The sequence below is a fragment of the Triplophysa dalaica genome, chromosome 5 (genome assembly GCF_015846415.1).
Source record: "Triplophysa dalaica isolate WHDGS20190420 chromosome 5, ASM1584641v1, whole genome shotgun sequence".
Lineage (NCBI taxonomy): Eukaryota > Metazoa > Chordata > Actinopteri > Cypriniformes > Nemacheilidae > Triplophysa > Triplophysa dalaica.
The window spans coordinates 17,272,136-17,288,257 of NC_079546.1; the positions used below are offsets into that span (position 1 = coordinate 17,272,136).

At 42.5% G+C, this 16,122-nt stretch overlaps 5 non-coding genes across 5 annotated transcripts; all 5 read left to right on the forward strand.

The window, feature by feature from the left end:
• Positions 1-951: 951 nt before the first annotated feature.
• trnas-uga (transfer RNA serine (anticodon UGA)) lies at positions 952-1,031 on the forward strand. Its single transcript has one exon. It is a non-coding gene; the product is annotated as a tRNA-Ser (tRNA).
• Positions 1,032-1,835: 804 nt separating this feature from the next.
• Positions 1,836-1,907, forward strand: trnah-gug (transfer RNA histidin (anticodon GUG)). Its single transcript has one exon. It is a non-coding gene; the product is annotated as a tRNA-His (tRNA).
• Positions 1,908-1,997: 90 nt separating this feature from the next.
• trnas-uga (transfer RNA serine (anticodon UGA)) lies at positions 1,998-2,079 on the forward strand. Its single transcript has one exon. It is a non-coding gene; the product is annotated as a tRNA-Ser (tRNA).
• A 517-nt stretch (positions 2,080-2,596) lies between these two features.
• On the forward strand, positions 2,597-2,678 carry trnal-aag (transfer RNA leucine (anticodon AAG)). Its single transcript has one exon. It is a non-coding gene; the product is annotated as a tRNA-Leu (tRNA).
• A 792-nt stretch (positions 2,679-3,470) lies between these two features.
• trnah-gug (transfer RNA histidin (anticodon GUG)) lies at positions 3,471-3,542 on the forward strand. Its single transcript has one exon. It is a non-coding gene; the product is annotated as a tRNA-His (tRNA).
• Positions 3,543-16,122: the final 12,580 nt, after the last annotated feature.

Here is a 16,122-nt window from a genome sequence, read left to right on the forward strand (position 1 = left end):
CAAGACCACAACTGGTTTGGCACCCCCTTGTCTTCATTCACTTATGCAGACTTATATACAAGCCGGACCCTTATGCTCTGCAAACGAACTTCGTATTGTGGTGCTATCCCAAAAAGGAAAAATATCGCTCCCACGAACCTTCGCTGGATCTGCCTTCTGACAAGATAAGCAGATTCTGTGAAGAATGAAAGATTCATCTTTAAGAATGGCAGAAGACACATCTCTTCCATCTGCACCGGACCGATTCTGATTTCCATAACTTTTTCAGAATATCTAAAAAAAAAATGCATGCATACTTAAGATTAGATAAACTAAACTTGGCTCTGTACACGGTAATAGAATTTTTGAGACCCTCCATCTTCTATGTGGTTCATTGTTCCACAAGTGCAACACTACTTCTGCATGTAAACATAGATGCAATTCACTCGTACTTGTGTTTGGTGTATGTGTGTGTATTCAATCACATAAACGAATCAGACATGAGGAATTTGTTCCGCTTTTTTTTCGCTTTCCCTTAGGTGTATTGTCCTTTGGCACATTGTGTATCTTTGGCCTGTTGTCAGTATGAAAAGCATTAAATGCTACTTTACTTTTCATGATCCGGATTGCCATAGTGTCACCTAAACAGTTTGGTTGTGAGTTGGAGTCGACACATGGGCTTTGAGCAGGGATTTCATCGAGCACATGCGTCAGGAATTCCGTGAGACCTCAGAAAAGCTGCCAATCTTCTCCCTGCAGATGTAGTAACTAAATCCTGCTAGCGCAACTTTGCCGCAGGGCTGTTGGATTGCCGTGATCGTATAGTGGTTAGTACTCTGCGTTGTGGCCGCAGCAACCCTGTTTTGAATCCGGGTCACGGCAGAGGATCACGTCTCATTCAAGTCCTGCCTTTCTCTTTTGACATCATCCTCTTTGCAGCACGACCGAAACCCGGAGGGCCTGGAACCTGTTGTAGTCGTGGCCGAGTGGTTAAGGCGATGGACTTGAAATCCATTGGGTTTTCCGCGCAGGTTCAAACCCTGCCGACTACGTATGCTTTAGGGAGAGAGAGAGAGAAGACGATCAAGCCTTTATAGTCTCCCACGTGCCAGCTGAGGTGTAATACGGCCAGTTTGCCCTCGGGCTGAGCTTTGAGGTCATCTTTTAAATCGCATCTCACTTTCATGCACCTGCAGACCATCTGAGCCAAATTGACCGGTACAGATGTGCTCGATGGGTTGTCGATGCAACTAGGTATATAACAATTTAGGACACATTCAAGGAAAAACAATGTGTATATACTTTATTTAATTTATACAAATGTTTTCTTGGCAGGAACCAGACCAAAGATGAGCTGTCAGGGCAGTTTTTAAAGCACGTTTGACTTTCACTAACCTGCCAAATCCTAGAGCCCCGTTACCCCGGTTCAGGTGTACTGGATGAACTGCAATCTACAGATGGCATCCCCTCTAGAGATATGATGGAACACCCCTGCATCAGAAAGGTGCACTTAAACCTAAGCCTACAGAACCAGCCTACAGAACCAGCACTTGACCGTCTGCTTGAAACCGCAGCGAGCCCGGATAGTTCAGCAGGTAGAGCGTCAGACTTTTAATCTGAGGGTCAAGGGTTCAAGTCCCTGTTGGGACGATGATTTTCTTTTTTGGGACTGTTGATAAAAATAGAATAAACAGTTTGCTCGTGCGCTGGAGTCGAAACATGGGCTTTGAGCAGAGATTTCATCGAGCACATGCGTCAGTAATTCCGTGAGACCTCAGCTAAAGCTACCAATCTTCCAACTGCAGATGTAGTCACGAAGTGCTGCTAGCGCAACTTTGCCGGAGGGCTGTTGGCTTGCCGTGATGGTATAGTGGTTAGTACTCTGCGTTGTGGCCGCAGCAACCCCGGTTCGAATCCGGGTCACGGCAGGGGATAACATCTCATTGAAGTCCTGCTTTTCCCTTTTGACATCGTCCTCTTTGCAGCACGATTGAAACCCAGAGGACCTGGAACCCGTTGTTGTCGTGTCCGAGTGGTTAAGGCGATGGACTTGAAATCCATTGGGGTCTCTCCGCGCAGGTTCAAACCCTGCCGACTACGGCTTCTTTAGGGAAAGAGAGAGAGAAGACAATATATCTTTTATAGACTCCCACGTGTTTCTTTACGAGCGACTCTGCTACAGATGGCACGTGTTCCTTATATAACACAAATTGACCGGTACATGTGTGCTTGATGGGTTGTCGATGCAACTAGGTGTATAACAATGTAGTAAACATTCAATGTAAAACAATGTGTACATACTTTACAGCCTTTTATGTGATTTTCTGAGGGTCCAGGGTTCAAGTCCCAGTTCGGGCGATGAGTGTCCCCTTTGTAAGTCACCATTACCTTGTGAGCTCTTCTGGCTCTTCTGATAAAAGACAAAAGATGAGCTGTTAGGGCAATTTTAAAGCAGGTCTGACTTTCACTTGCCTGCCAACTCCCAGAGCCGTGTTACCCGATTCAGGTGTACTTGATGAACTGCAAGTCATCATGCTCTTGACTGTCTGTGAAAAGTCACAGCGTGCCTTCTGTAAAACACAATGGTGGAAAGCAGAGGCAGAACGTGCCATTTTGTGGTAGCGTGGCCGAGCGGTCTAAGGCGCTGGATTAAGGCTCCAGTCTCTTCGGAGGCGTGGGTTCAAATCCCACCGCTGCCATCTGAGGTGTAATACGGCCAGTTTGCCCTCGGGCTGAGCTTTGAGGTCAGCTTTTAAATCGCATCTCACTTTCATGCACCTGTAGACCATCAGAGCCAAATTGACCAGTACAGCTGTGCTCGATGGGTTGTCGATGCAACTAGGTATATGACAATGTAGGACACATTCAAGGAAAAACAATGTGTACATACTTTATTTGATTTTACAAATGTTTTCTTGGCAGGGACCTTTAAGGAAAGCACGGCCAGATAAAAGACCAAAGATGAGCTGTCAGGGCAGTTTTTAAAGCACGTTTGACTTTCACTAACCTGCCAAATCCTAGAGCCCCGTTACCCGGTTCAGGTGTACTGGATGAACTGCAATCTACAGATGGCATCCCCTCTAGAGATATGATGGAACACCCCTGCATCAGAAAGGTGCACCTAACCCTAAGCCTACAGAACCAGCCTACAGAACCAGCACTTGACCGTCTGATTGAAATCGCAGTGAGCCAGCATAGCTCAGCCGGTAGAGCATCAGACTTTTAATCTGAGGGTCCAGGTTTCAAGTCCCTGTTCGGGCGATGAGTTTCCCCTTTACCTTGTGAGCTCTTTTGGCCCCGCCCTCTGTTGATAAAAATAAAATAAACAGTTTGCTTGTGCGCTGGAGTCGACACATGGGCTTTGAGCAGAGATTTCATCGAGCACATGCGTCAGGAATTCCGTGAGACCTCAGCTAAAGCTACCAATCTTCCAACTGCAGATGTAGTCACAAAGTCCTGCTAGTGCGACTTTAATGGAGGGCTGTTGGCTTGCCGTGATGGTATAGTGGTTAGTACTCTGCGTTGTGGCCGCAGCAACCCCGGTTCGAATCTGGGTCACGGCAGGGGATAACGTCTCATTGAAGTCCTGCCTTTCCCTTTTTGACATCGTCCTCTTTGCAGCACGACCGAAACCCAGAGGGCATGGAACCTGTTGTAGTCGTGGCCGTACCCTCAAGTGATCGGACAGCAAAGCCATTCCTAACGATTCGTTACAATTCCTAACACATTCTAAATAAATCCTAACAAGTCCTAACACATTCTAAATAAGTCCTAACAAGTCCTAACACATTCTAAATAAGTTCTAACAAGTCCTAACACATTCTACTTAAATACTAACACTTGCGAAATAATTCCTAACACAAGTTGTAACAATCCGAACGCTCTCTTCTGATTGGTAGAAATGGGGCAAAACGAACATTGGCCGAAACATTATCATTTGTGACGTCCATCCCAGCGCGACGCGAGACTGTTGGGATTATCTTAAATCACATAAACAATTTAATCATTTTAAAGTCTTCTGATAGCGTGCAGGTGAGTCCATTATCACTTGAAAGAGAATCTGATTGTAACGTTGCTTAGTTTGACACTACGGTTTCATCTAAACCGCTTAAATTGTAATTTGTGGTTTAACACTTAGAAATTAGAAATCGCCATGGCCATTCATTTTGCAATAGCAAAATGCCTTAGGTATATGTACATTAAGTTACAACAACTGTAATAATGTGATGGTGATGATGATGATGAATGTCCAAATTCAGAATGCCAATGCGTTTAGCCAATTTTTGGTTAAATCCAATTGCACTTGTTAACACTAACATGTATATTAAAGGCTTTGGCGAATATTTTAAATTGAGTTTAAACTAAAGTTTTATGATGTTTACCCTTTTGTTTTATATATCTAGACATGACTAAGACCGGTAAACCTGACTTGTACTGGCATGACATCATGGTAAAGTATGCCCAGGGGAAATACCACTTTACCACAGGCAAGAAGCCAGGGGCGAAGAAGTGGAAAAATGCGTTGGAAAAAGTTAATAACTGCCGATTACACAAACAAACCCGTGCATATGATATCTTTGGCAAAAGAATCCCCTGCGAATGTGGTTTTCATAAGGTATGTAATGATAAGGTATGTAATGAAAAGGAATGTTATGATAAGGTATGTGATGATAAATGTGAAAAACTCGCCAACACTAGGGTGAAATGTTCATTTTTTGAGCTGTGAAGCCTTGGGATAATTTACCCCAAAATGTAAATTCTCTCATGATTTACTAACTCTGTAGTTATTCCAAACCTGTATAAACTTGTTTGATTGATTGAAAACAGAGAAAGATATTTGGACACACAGACTAATACAGATTATGAACAACTCTAAATTAAGTATATTATGACAATATTGTTATACTATCCCTTTTCTTATGTTCATCAATTCTGCATTTATTTTATCCATTTTATTTATTTATTTGATATTTAAGAGATGAATTATTTTATCCAGCAAGAATGTAAATTGATTTACAAAGTGATAGCAAGGATGTAGATGTTTACACTTTTTTTAACAGTCAGCTGAGCAGACAGTTTTAGAGACGCAGGCAGCCCCACAGAGCAGTGAAGCCTCCAGTCAATCCCCCCAGCCCAGTGCAAGCTTCAGTGCAGGTTTCAGTCAAGCCCCACAGCCCAGTGCAGGCTCCAGACCAGCCCCGCAGCCCAGTGCAGGCTTCAGTGCAGGTTTCAGTCAAGCCCCACAGCCCAGTGCAGGCTCCAGACCAGCCCCGCAGCCCAGTGCAGGCTTCAGCACCGCCCCGCAGTCCAGTGCAGGCTTCGGTACCGCCCCGCAGCCCAGTGCAGGCTCCAGACCAGCCCCGCAGCCCAGTGCAGGCTTCAGCACCGCCCCGCAGTCCAGTGCAGGCTCCAGACCAGCCCCGCAGCCCAGTGCAGGCTTCAGCACCGCCCCGCAGTCCAGTGCAGGCTCCAGACCAGCCCCGCAGCCCAGTGCAGGCTTAAGTACCGCCCCGCAGCCCAGTGCAGGCTCAAGACCAGCCCCGCAGCCCAGTGCAGGCTCCAGACCAGCCCCGCAGCCCAGTGCAGGCTTCAGCACCGCCCCGCAGCCCAGTGCAGGCTTCAGCACCGCCCCGCAGTCCAGTGCAGGTTCCAGACCAGCCCCGCAGCCCAGTGCAGGCTCCAGCCCCGCAGCCCAGTGCAGGCTCCAGACCAGCCCCGCAGCCCAGTGCAGGCTTAAGCACCGCCCCGCAGTCCAGTGCAGGCTCCAGACCAGCCCCGCAGCCCAGTGCAGGCTTCAGCACCGCCCCGCAGTCCAGTGCAGGCTCAAGACCAGCCCCGCAGCCCAGTGCAGGCTCCAGACCAGCCCTGCAGAGCAGTAGTTCAATTAAGTGTGCTCTTTGTAGCGAAGATGTTAATGTGGATGGTTTCAGTGAACATCTTTCAGACAACCATGTCCAAGAATGTTGTGATCAGTGTGGTGAAAAAGTCTGGGGTGCAGTTGGACTGTTTAACCACATTGACAAGCATCATCGTTTGATTAGTCTTTCAGATGGGGACAGAACATCTGTGGATCCAACATCATCTATTGCACAGTCATCTGCATACATCGAAGACCAGCAAAGAGCTCCACAAACTGCAGTACAAACACCATCACAGGACATTACACTAAGGCCTCCAGAAGTAAATTGGCTGAGTTTTCTCCCCAAACAGTTCTGTCGAGTGCTCAAACCAGCAGACCAAAAGTGGATAGCTCAGTGTCTGTATGACACCACAGGACGACTGAAGCAGCAGTTTCCACAAAACTGGTTTCATCCACCGAGTCCCAGCAAGCCTACTACTTCAACTCCTGATCCTAGCAGTTACTTTAGGCAGAGGATGTTTCTGTGGGCACCAATGAGGATGTGGGGTATTCCTCTGAAATGTACACGGTGCAATAGGAAGATGCATCATTCAGGCATTTATACTAAAGTTAGGGAAGTCATTGATGTTGACTCCACATATTACTTAATTGGAGTGGACTACCCTCGCTGCAGTAAATGTATGATACCTGCCTGCCCTTGGAGTTCAGAGATCCTTAAACAGCTGGATCCCTCCAACAGAAATAAATTCCCCGCTGTTCTCACCACTCACCTTGCCCTTGACAGGAAGTGTGTGACTTTGATGAAACCAAGAACTGCAGGAAACAGCTCCAGTTTCTTGAAACAAGCGCTAGAAGAAATTCATAGTGAGGAGTGGGCAAGACGGAGTATAGACTACTTGACAGACTGTGAGCTCCACAAAAAGAGATGTGCCCTGACCCAATCGGAAGTGGTTTATGAGCAGCCCCCGCCTTTTCGCCCCCTACCGCTGGCACAGTGGTTTGAGACTGCCCATGCCAATGAAATCCTGAATCACCTTGATGAGATTAAGGGTGTTGTAACATCAACATATGGTAGCATCCTGAAGCTTGATTCTACCAAAAAGGTAAACATAAATACACATAAAGAGCCAAATGCATGTTAAATTATATTGAATATACCAAATTGTATTGTCTTAATGCATTTATACAGATTACTAAAAAGCTTGCTGGTGGCATTGCTGACACTGCTACCTGGATGACCAACATTGGTAATGAATTTGGCCAAGTTCTGAACTGTGTCCTAACCACTGGTGAGGGAGCCGGCTTAGATGACTTGTGTCAGGGCATTGTAAAGCGATACAGGGATGCTGGGGAGCCAGATCCAGCTGCGATTTATGTTGACAGGGACTGCTGCAGCGGGTCAGGTTTGTCAACTTAAGCCATTACTTAACAGGAATGTGTGTGCATTTATACATTTCTAATCCATATAAGCAATAATTTTTGGCATGTGTCTCAATGACAATAAATCATAGATCTGCATGTTTCCCACTAATTTAGGAAAATGGTGTTTAGATGGCTTTTTTAGGTGTTCATATTTTGTTCATGTTCGTTCAGATGCAGAACCCTCTAAAAGCCACCTCTGTCAAAAATGAGATTATAATGTTGATGAGTGAATGATGAGTGAATGCTCTCAAAGTAAAGTATATGTTACTCAAATAATCTTGCTTCAAAGACTTCTAAATAACGCTCAGCCCATTCTGAATTATCTGCTATCTGCTATGGAACTGAACCTAGGAGCCTGATAAAAATGTTTCTTTAAAAGAAGTGAAATCTGACGGATTTAGAGGCTTAAGAGAATATTCATAAATAGCATTAACTTATTTTTAAATGATACAAATTTAAATCTAAGAAGATGTGTAAACTCGCTCATTGTTTCTCATTGGTGTAGGTGTGACTCCAGTTCTTATCTGGTTTCGACCTTGGAAGTTCAAAGTTCGCCTTGATGTTTTCCACTTCATGCGACGGTTCACTGCTGGTCTTACAACAGAGCACCATCCACTGTATGGCACTTTCTGCTCCAAGTTGTCCAGTTGTATCTTTGAATGGGACAAGGATGACTTCTCTCACCTTAAAGAAGCGAAAAAGAACATACTTTAAAAAAACATCAGGGGCATATTCCAACAGAGGCCCAAATCTTGTCAAGCATCACCTCAAGTGAGCTGGCCAAACACTGCAGGAGGAGGACACGTGGAGTTGAAGAAACTCGTGACTTGATACAAGCATTGCTAGACTCCATGTGGGAACTGACCGACACGACTGGTTTGCGCCTCATTAATCCAGAGAGCATGATGCACGTTTGGGAGGTACAGCAGAAACATTTACCCTGCATCCAAGACCCGCCTGGTGTTCAGCTTTACACAAAGCTGGGCTCTGGGTTACAGAAGGGTGACAAGGTTCTGGATGTACTGCGGTGTGGCAGAGGGTCCTCTTCTCTTGAAAGCTTTCATCGCCATCAGTGCACTTTCATTCCAGGTATGGTAACAATACCAAGAATATCATGTCTTTAATTAAGTAGTGTTGTCACAATACAGGAATTTCTAAACTTTGGAAGAATACAACAAAAAACATTTTAAATACGACTTAAAAAAAAGTAAAGTAAAAATAAAGGAATTCAATTTCCACAGGTTTAGTTAACAAGTGAATTAGCTTTAATTGGTAGTCAGCTTTGGTAGTTCGTAGAGGGGTTTATAATGGTATTTTGACAATGTGACACATTTTTCCTTACAGGGTGGAGATGTAATGCTGTACATACTCAGATGTACATGCTTGAGGGTGCATCGAGATGGAACATCAACCGGGCTCTTCAAGCTGTGGACATGAGTGGTACATCACAAACTAAAATCTATGATGTACGTTTAATGTCCCACATTAATGTCCTCAGCAAAAGAGTCCTCGGATGTGCACTCCTGCAAGAATTCAAAACCCATGGGAAACCCACAAGTAAGATTCAATACTGTACATTATCTTACTATAGTAATACCAGGCTTTGCTGTGAGTTTGAATGCTGCCTAAACGCTAACCATTCATTCCATTTTTAATTCATTCCATTTTTAATGGAATGATCATTGCTGTAACGGTGGTCATATCTATTATCTATCTATACTGTTATAAGATGTGTCTGTGTGTTTTCAGCGTATTTGGTTGAGTTGTCTATGTGTGACTTTATTTATTTATGTATTTTTTTAAATCACAATTTTTTTTATTCATTTCCAACACCACATTCATCACATTTACTGTTATGATTTAGCCTGATATATTCCTCTTTTTACAATATGATGCCTCTTTTTGGCAGATGAGCGTATAGCAGTGGAGTACTTGTTGGCACAATCTGGCAGAGGAGACCTACTTTCTCCACTGGAGCCTGGTGAAATCACTCTGCCAGAGATGCAGGTTGAAGTTCAGGAGGATGAGTGTCTGGATGTCACAATTTGTGATGCAGCAGACATCAGTTTAAACACACGCACTATTGGCAGTTCCAGCAGTCATGATGATTTATTTACCTCTTCTCTGGTAATATACATTTTCTTGAATTAAATTGAAATTGCATAGGAATGTTAGCTTATATGAGCAATACATGAGTTGTTTTATAATTTATACATTCAATTTAAGTAATGCTCTACAATGTTTAATTGGTATACTTACAAATGTTCAAAAATGATCTAGGAAACCCCTGTTCGAAGTGGTGGCTCTCACAGTCCTGACATTGAAGACATGTCCTGCGCTGGGCCCAGCACATCATCTCCGGTAAAGACTCCTGATACGTGATGCTTATGCTTGTAATTTGTGAAGAACAGTTTATCAAAGAACTGTAATCCAGGATTTCGTTTTTTTTTGTTGTTGTTTTCTTTGTTAGGACCTTAGATGTGATTCAAGGGGTGTCCCTGGATGGGAGGCGGTGGATAACCTGGCAGGGTACCTTATTAGCCTCAACCGGACTATCACTGCTTTGTCAACCAACGAGATAGCAGAGATCTTGCGGTTGTATTCGTGTCTGCATGCCATTGATCAGTTCCCTTCCAAGTATTCCCTTAAGTGCAAGAAAAGGATCTTGCCAGGTCCTTGGAGAGCTTCTCGAAAGCGTAGTGGCTCAGCCCCTGGTCAGCAAGCAGCTGAGAGGTGAGTTAAATTGTGGTGCACCTATGTTAAAGGACATTTTTACAGTGTGTGCCATCATAAATTATCCCTCACTTTTGATTTGCATAAAATAAAAATTCCTAATTAGTCTGTATGTTTATAAAGCTCCAATGAACCATAGAATAACATACAAAATGCATTAAATGCATTGTTTTATCCACAGACTATTCATGACCCATGGCCAGGCAGCTCAGAGACCTGATATCAACAGGATTTCAGAATGCATCGCACTCAAGCTTTTGAAGGAATTCAGGGAAGCCAGAAACATACCTAAAGACAATAAGGGCAAAACCTTTCCAATTACACAGGCAATTGTGATGATGTATTGTCACATCAAGCAGCTGCTTGAAGACTGCCGAGAGCTGCTCGACAAGACCAACCTGGTGCTAGTTACAATCAACAACACTACAGTGTCATCTTGGTGAGTTGGTTATTGCCTTCCTAATTTCACTTTAGTAGCATATTCCTTATAACAACTTCTAAATTAACTATTAGTTTGCATTTGTTTAGAATGGTTTAATTCACAGTGTTTATATAACTCTTGAACTGAAGATGTTTTTTTTTTTTTTTTTAAAGGCTTCTTGACCGACAGAAACGAACTGATCGGGACACCTTACTGCAAGGAGTGGAGCTTCCCCAGCAAATTGGTATAGCGAAGGAGCCACTGCCAAAGCCAAGGGAGCTCCCATCTGGACCTGTTGAACATGGACATGTTCCCATTGAGTTCAAGGAGCCTGAGAATCGGGAGGGTGAGGCAGTCATTCGTCAACGTAAATATGCACGAAGTGGAACTGCAGTGTCTTCAAATGCACTCACAGGCACTGGGCTAGGAGACACATCTCCATATGACACAGACTATTCTCCTGCTGCACAGAATAATTTCTTCTGTCCTGAGGCACAGCACTTTCCTGGGTGGAATACCTGGTCTTAGTGTTCTGATTGGTCTATTTCATCCGGGTATCCGTCATCAGCTCCACCCCCACCTCATGGTTGGTCTTCCGTTGCACCCGGGCATCCATTATCAGCTCCACCCCCACCTCATGGTTGGTCTTCCGTTGCACCCGGGCATCCATCATCAGCTCCACCCCCACCTAATGGTTGGTCTTCCGTTGCACCCGGGCATCCATCATCAGCTCCACCCCCACCTAATGGTTGGTCTTCCGTTGCACCCGGGCATCCATCATCAGCTCCACCCCCACCTCATGGTTGGTCTTCCGTTGTACCCGGGCATCCATCATCAGCTCCACCCCCACCTCATGGGTGGTCTTCCCTTCCACCCGGGTATCCATCATCGGCTCCACCCCCACCTCATGGTTGGTCTTCCCTTCCCCCTGGTCAACAGCCATTAGCTCTGCCATCACCTGAAAACCGACAACGTGCATGGAGGCTCCACAAGGCAGCACTTGAGGATGAACAGCGTGTGGCAAGAGGGGAGCCACCAAAGAAAATGCAAACAAAAGACGATTACCACTATCAATGCAAAATCTGTGGCAAGTCAAAAAGCAAACTTACTGGTCATACTCAGCTTAGAGGAAAATGGTACTGTCCAGCATCGGGCCAGATCATTACAGAGTGGAAAGACTCTTTGTAGGCAACAAACAAACATTACCATACCAACACCACATTATTTTATTTTTTTAAGAAACTTGTCTTAAATCTAGTTACAGTATATTTTAAGTAGTGTATTAGGTTAACAGAATTTGAAGGATAGCTCTCTCTATTTCTTATTGTATTCTAGTTTTTGTTTAATTATTGTTAATATTTAATATTGTATTTAATAAATGTTTACTATTACATCTAATGTATCTCATATATATAAGGATTTTGGAAGTGTATATTAGATTAGATTAGATTCAACTTTATTGTCATTACACATATACAAGTACAGTGTAACGAAATGTAGTTTAGGTCTAACCAGAAGTGCAATTAGCAAGTGCAGGATATACAGTGTGAATAAATACAGAATACAATATTAGGAAAATACTATACAATGGGCATAAAAATACTATTATGAAACTATTATGAAAATACTTTACAGAAGGAATGTTCTATGACAATATGAAAGTCGGTATGTATTATGGACAATATATACAGAAGGCTATATACTGTGAACATTAGTGTACAGGTGGTTATGAACAGATAACAATTTAGACTATACAGTAGTGCAAGTGACTTAGGTGTGCATTAATTATAGACATTAGCTATTAAAGTTGCAGTGCAATAGAAAGTTAATGCGGTTATTAAAGGTATGGTGCAGCATATGAGTTAATGCAGTTATTGAAGTTATAGTGCAATAGATCGATTTAAAAAAAAAAATTGAACATTACAATTACTTGGATCTAAATGGGCACTTAGGTATTTTGTTGATAAAATTGAATACGTTTTTTTACCTTTTGTACTTATAATATTAAATATACTATAAGTTTACTTCATTTTTTGCTCAATTTTTCTTTTCCCCCTTCTTCTTTCTTTTTTTTTTTCTTTTCCCCCACCATAGCAGTCCATTTTGCCCCATTTTTGGCCGAGTGGTTAAGGCGATGGACTAGAAATCCATTGGGGTCTCCCTGCGCAGGCTCGAATCCTGCCAACTACGTTTGAGGTGCATTTAGCTCAGCTGCTGGTTTGTATCTCTAGAGGCGAAAGATCAAACTTCATTTCGGGCGAGCTCTGTGCAGCCGTCTGTTAGCTCGCCTTGATTATGTGGTTGGTTAGTACTCTGTGTTTTGGCCTCAGCGAATCCGGATCGAGGCAATTATTTGGGGGGGGTTTGAAGAAACTGCTTCCCTCTCGCTTTGGAACTGTGTTGGTGGCGAACGCCTTCCATCGGGCGAAAAACGCATTGCAATTTGTTCAAAAAGAGCCGCGCCAAGCACTTCATCAGCTGTTCTTTAGAATGTTTAAACCCAGCTCATCCAAGCTATTGGACAATCATTTTGGAGGAGGCTTGGCAGAAGAACTTGGCACGCACCGACACAAGCCCGTACAGCTCAGCTCGGTCTGGGAGGAGCCTCCCCATCAGTTCGGTCTAACCGCGTGACATGCGGAGATACTCTCCAACCTACTAACGAGGATTATACTTCTCAAATCGTAGTTCTTCTTTCTGTTGTTCACTGCTAGTACACGTGCAGAGAAATGGAAAGTCTTTCCGACTTCCATTGAAAATGTGGGATGAATACATATGATGAATATTGGAATAAACACAGATAAAGTATTTGTGGAGGACAGGACGAAATCCATATTCTCACAATGGCCACTTTCAGACCAACGGTCTTACAAGCAGTCCTGTGTCCCTTTAAAGAACAAGGTGTTAATTCAAAATCTTTAAAATGTGGTGACCACTGCTGTGTACAGTTTATTAGTGCTTTTTGTGCTTTATAAATAAATAAACGCTTGCATTTATTTGATCTGTGTTTCACTCTATTTCCAGTAGGTGGCATAAATGCAATTATATTGTTAATTTAACTGATTACTTGAATTAGAACTTATTTGTTTAGTACTAATTCAACTGCATGAAATAGGTAGAAGAATGTAGAACTGGTTTAGACATTGATTTGTATTGCATTGTGCTTCTCTTTGAGCCACTCCTTGGTGGTCTTAGCGATATGTTTTAGGTCTCTGTCATGTTGAAGGCCTATCCACTACCCATCTTGAGTGTTCTTGTTGAGGTGAGGAGGTTCTCGTCCAAGATTTAACAGTAAATGGAACCGTCCCTCATCTCCCCAATCTGGTGAAGGCATACTGTTCCAATAGCAGAGAAAAAGCCCCAAAAGATAATGTGCTTGACTGAAGAGACGGTGTTCTTGGGGCCATAGTCAGTATTTCTCATAGTCAGTTAGTTTTGGCCCCATCTGACCACAGCACCTTCTCCTTAGCCTTTTCTGGATCATTTTGATGTTGAAGGCAAACTTCAGATGAGTCAGACTGGCCTTCTTGAGCAGGAGGACCTTGCGGGTGCTTCAGGATTTCAATCTATTGTGTCGTAGCATGTTACCAATGGTTTGCTTGCTAACTGTGATCCCATCAGTCTTGAAATCATGAACAAGCTTCTTCCGTGTAGTTCTGGGCTGACCTTTAACCTGTCTCATGATCATCTTTACCCCATTGGGGAAACATTGCAGGAAGCTTCAGACCAAGGGCAATTGATAGTTATTTTTTATTTCTTCTATTTCCAAATAATCACACCAACAGTTGTCTCCTTCTCATTAAGCTTCTGTCTGTAGCCCAAGGCAGCTTTGTGTCGGTCTACAATCTTGTCCCTGATAACCTTTGACAGCTATTAATCTAGTCTTGACCATGGTGAAGGGGTTGCAATGGAATATACAGATTGTGATGGCAGGCTTCTTTTTTAAACCTAACAAACTGACATCAGGAGTACTTTCCTAAAGTGACAGGAGTAATTTGTGTTACAAGTACATAACCTATACCTATTATTACAATAGATAATCAGTGGGAGCCAGATCAGATACTCATTTTACTCACCGAATTGCGAAACAATTTATAACCTTTGTTTAATGTTTCTTTTTATGGATTTTTGATTGATGTTCTGTCTCTATCATTTAAAGTAAAAACTACCATAAACATAATAGATGCTTAATTTCTTCATAAACAGGTAAACTTTCAAAATCCGCAGGGGAACAAGTAATTTTCCCACTGTATGGAAGTGATGCAAGAATATTAAATCTCAGTTAAGGTACTCATAAGGTTATAATATGCATGGTGAGCAGAAAAACATTCACTGCTAGATGAGGCATATGTACATATTTTGACTATGAATGTATAAATGGAGCCGCAGCTGAGAGTAAAAAGTATTAAAAAAATGAATAGCTTATAATAGCAATTTTCTGATATCCTTGGAGGGATCTAAAGATCTGGGGAGAAAACATATATAGCTTTTCAAATTAAACAAGAAGAGAGAACCCAATTATAAAAATATTTAAGATAGTGATAAGAGTACAAAGGACTGAAATAAATGTATATTTTAGCTGGGTCCATTCTCACGTTGCTGCCCTCGGAAGTTCGATAATTCCCACTTATATCCGTAAGTAACGTCTTGATTTAGTAACATTAAAAGTGTTTAGTAACATTAAACATTAATGTTACCAATAATTAAGTAGCATTAAAAAATTGTAAATATAGTAAGTACTGTCACTTCAAATGTTTAAATTACAATACATTCTTAATTTTATTCAATGATTGTTACTTACAGGCATCAATCAAGATTCTAATTTTGGTGACTAAGAGACACCTAGTGGTGAAAAGTACATGCTGTATATTAAATTCCATTAATGCTATTTCTTCCTGTTGGATATGTTGTAAAGAAGGAATTCCATAAAAACCAATTCCAAAGGGACAGGATAATTTGCGTAAATATATTTACCACGTTGACCAATCTCACATGTACATCGACTGGGAGGGGACATGCTCGTTTCACTTAGTTTTGTCGTGGCCACGAGATATTACCCCTTGGGAATGTGATAATATGTTGTAAGCAAGAATAAGCAAGCTAAATGTGTGATCAGTCAAATGATAACAACATACTCAAACTTTAATTTACTATTCCAAAAAGAAAGAATACGCTTACTTTTAGTTAATAACTGTTTAAAGTTATTGTCAATATAAAAACATTAAACTGTTTGTACGTTCAGGCAGACGCAGACGTCGCGTTCGGCAGACCAACGAGTCAATCAGCAGACGGAGACGTCACGCTTGGCAGACGCAGACGTCACGCTTGGCAGACGCAGACGTCACGTTCGGCAGACGCAGACGTCACGTTGACTGAGACGTGTGTGTGCTGGGTAGTCATTTTTTTGGACCGAATGTATGCGTCCCATTCGGTCCAAAAAAATGACTACCCAGCACACACATGTCTCACTCAACGTGACGTCTGCGTCTGCCGAACGTGATGTTTAATGTTACTTAACACTTTTAATGTTACTAAATCAAGACGTTACTTACGGATATAAGTGGGAATTATCGAACTTCCGAGGTCAGCAACGTGAGAATGGACCCAGCTAAAATATACATTTATTTCAGTCCTTTGTACTCTTATCACTATCTTAAATATTTTTATAATTGGGTTCCCTCTTCTTGTTTAATTTGAAAAGCTATAT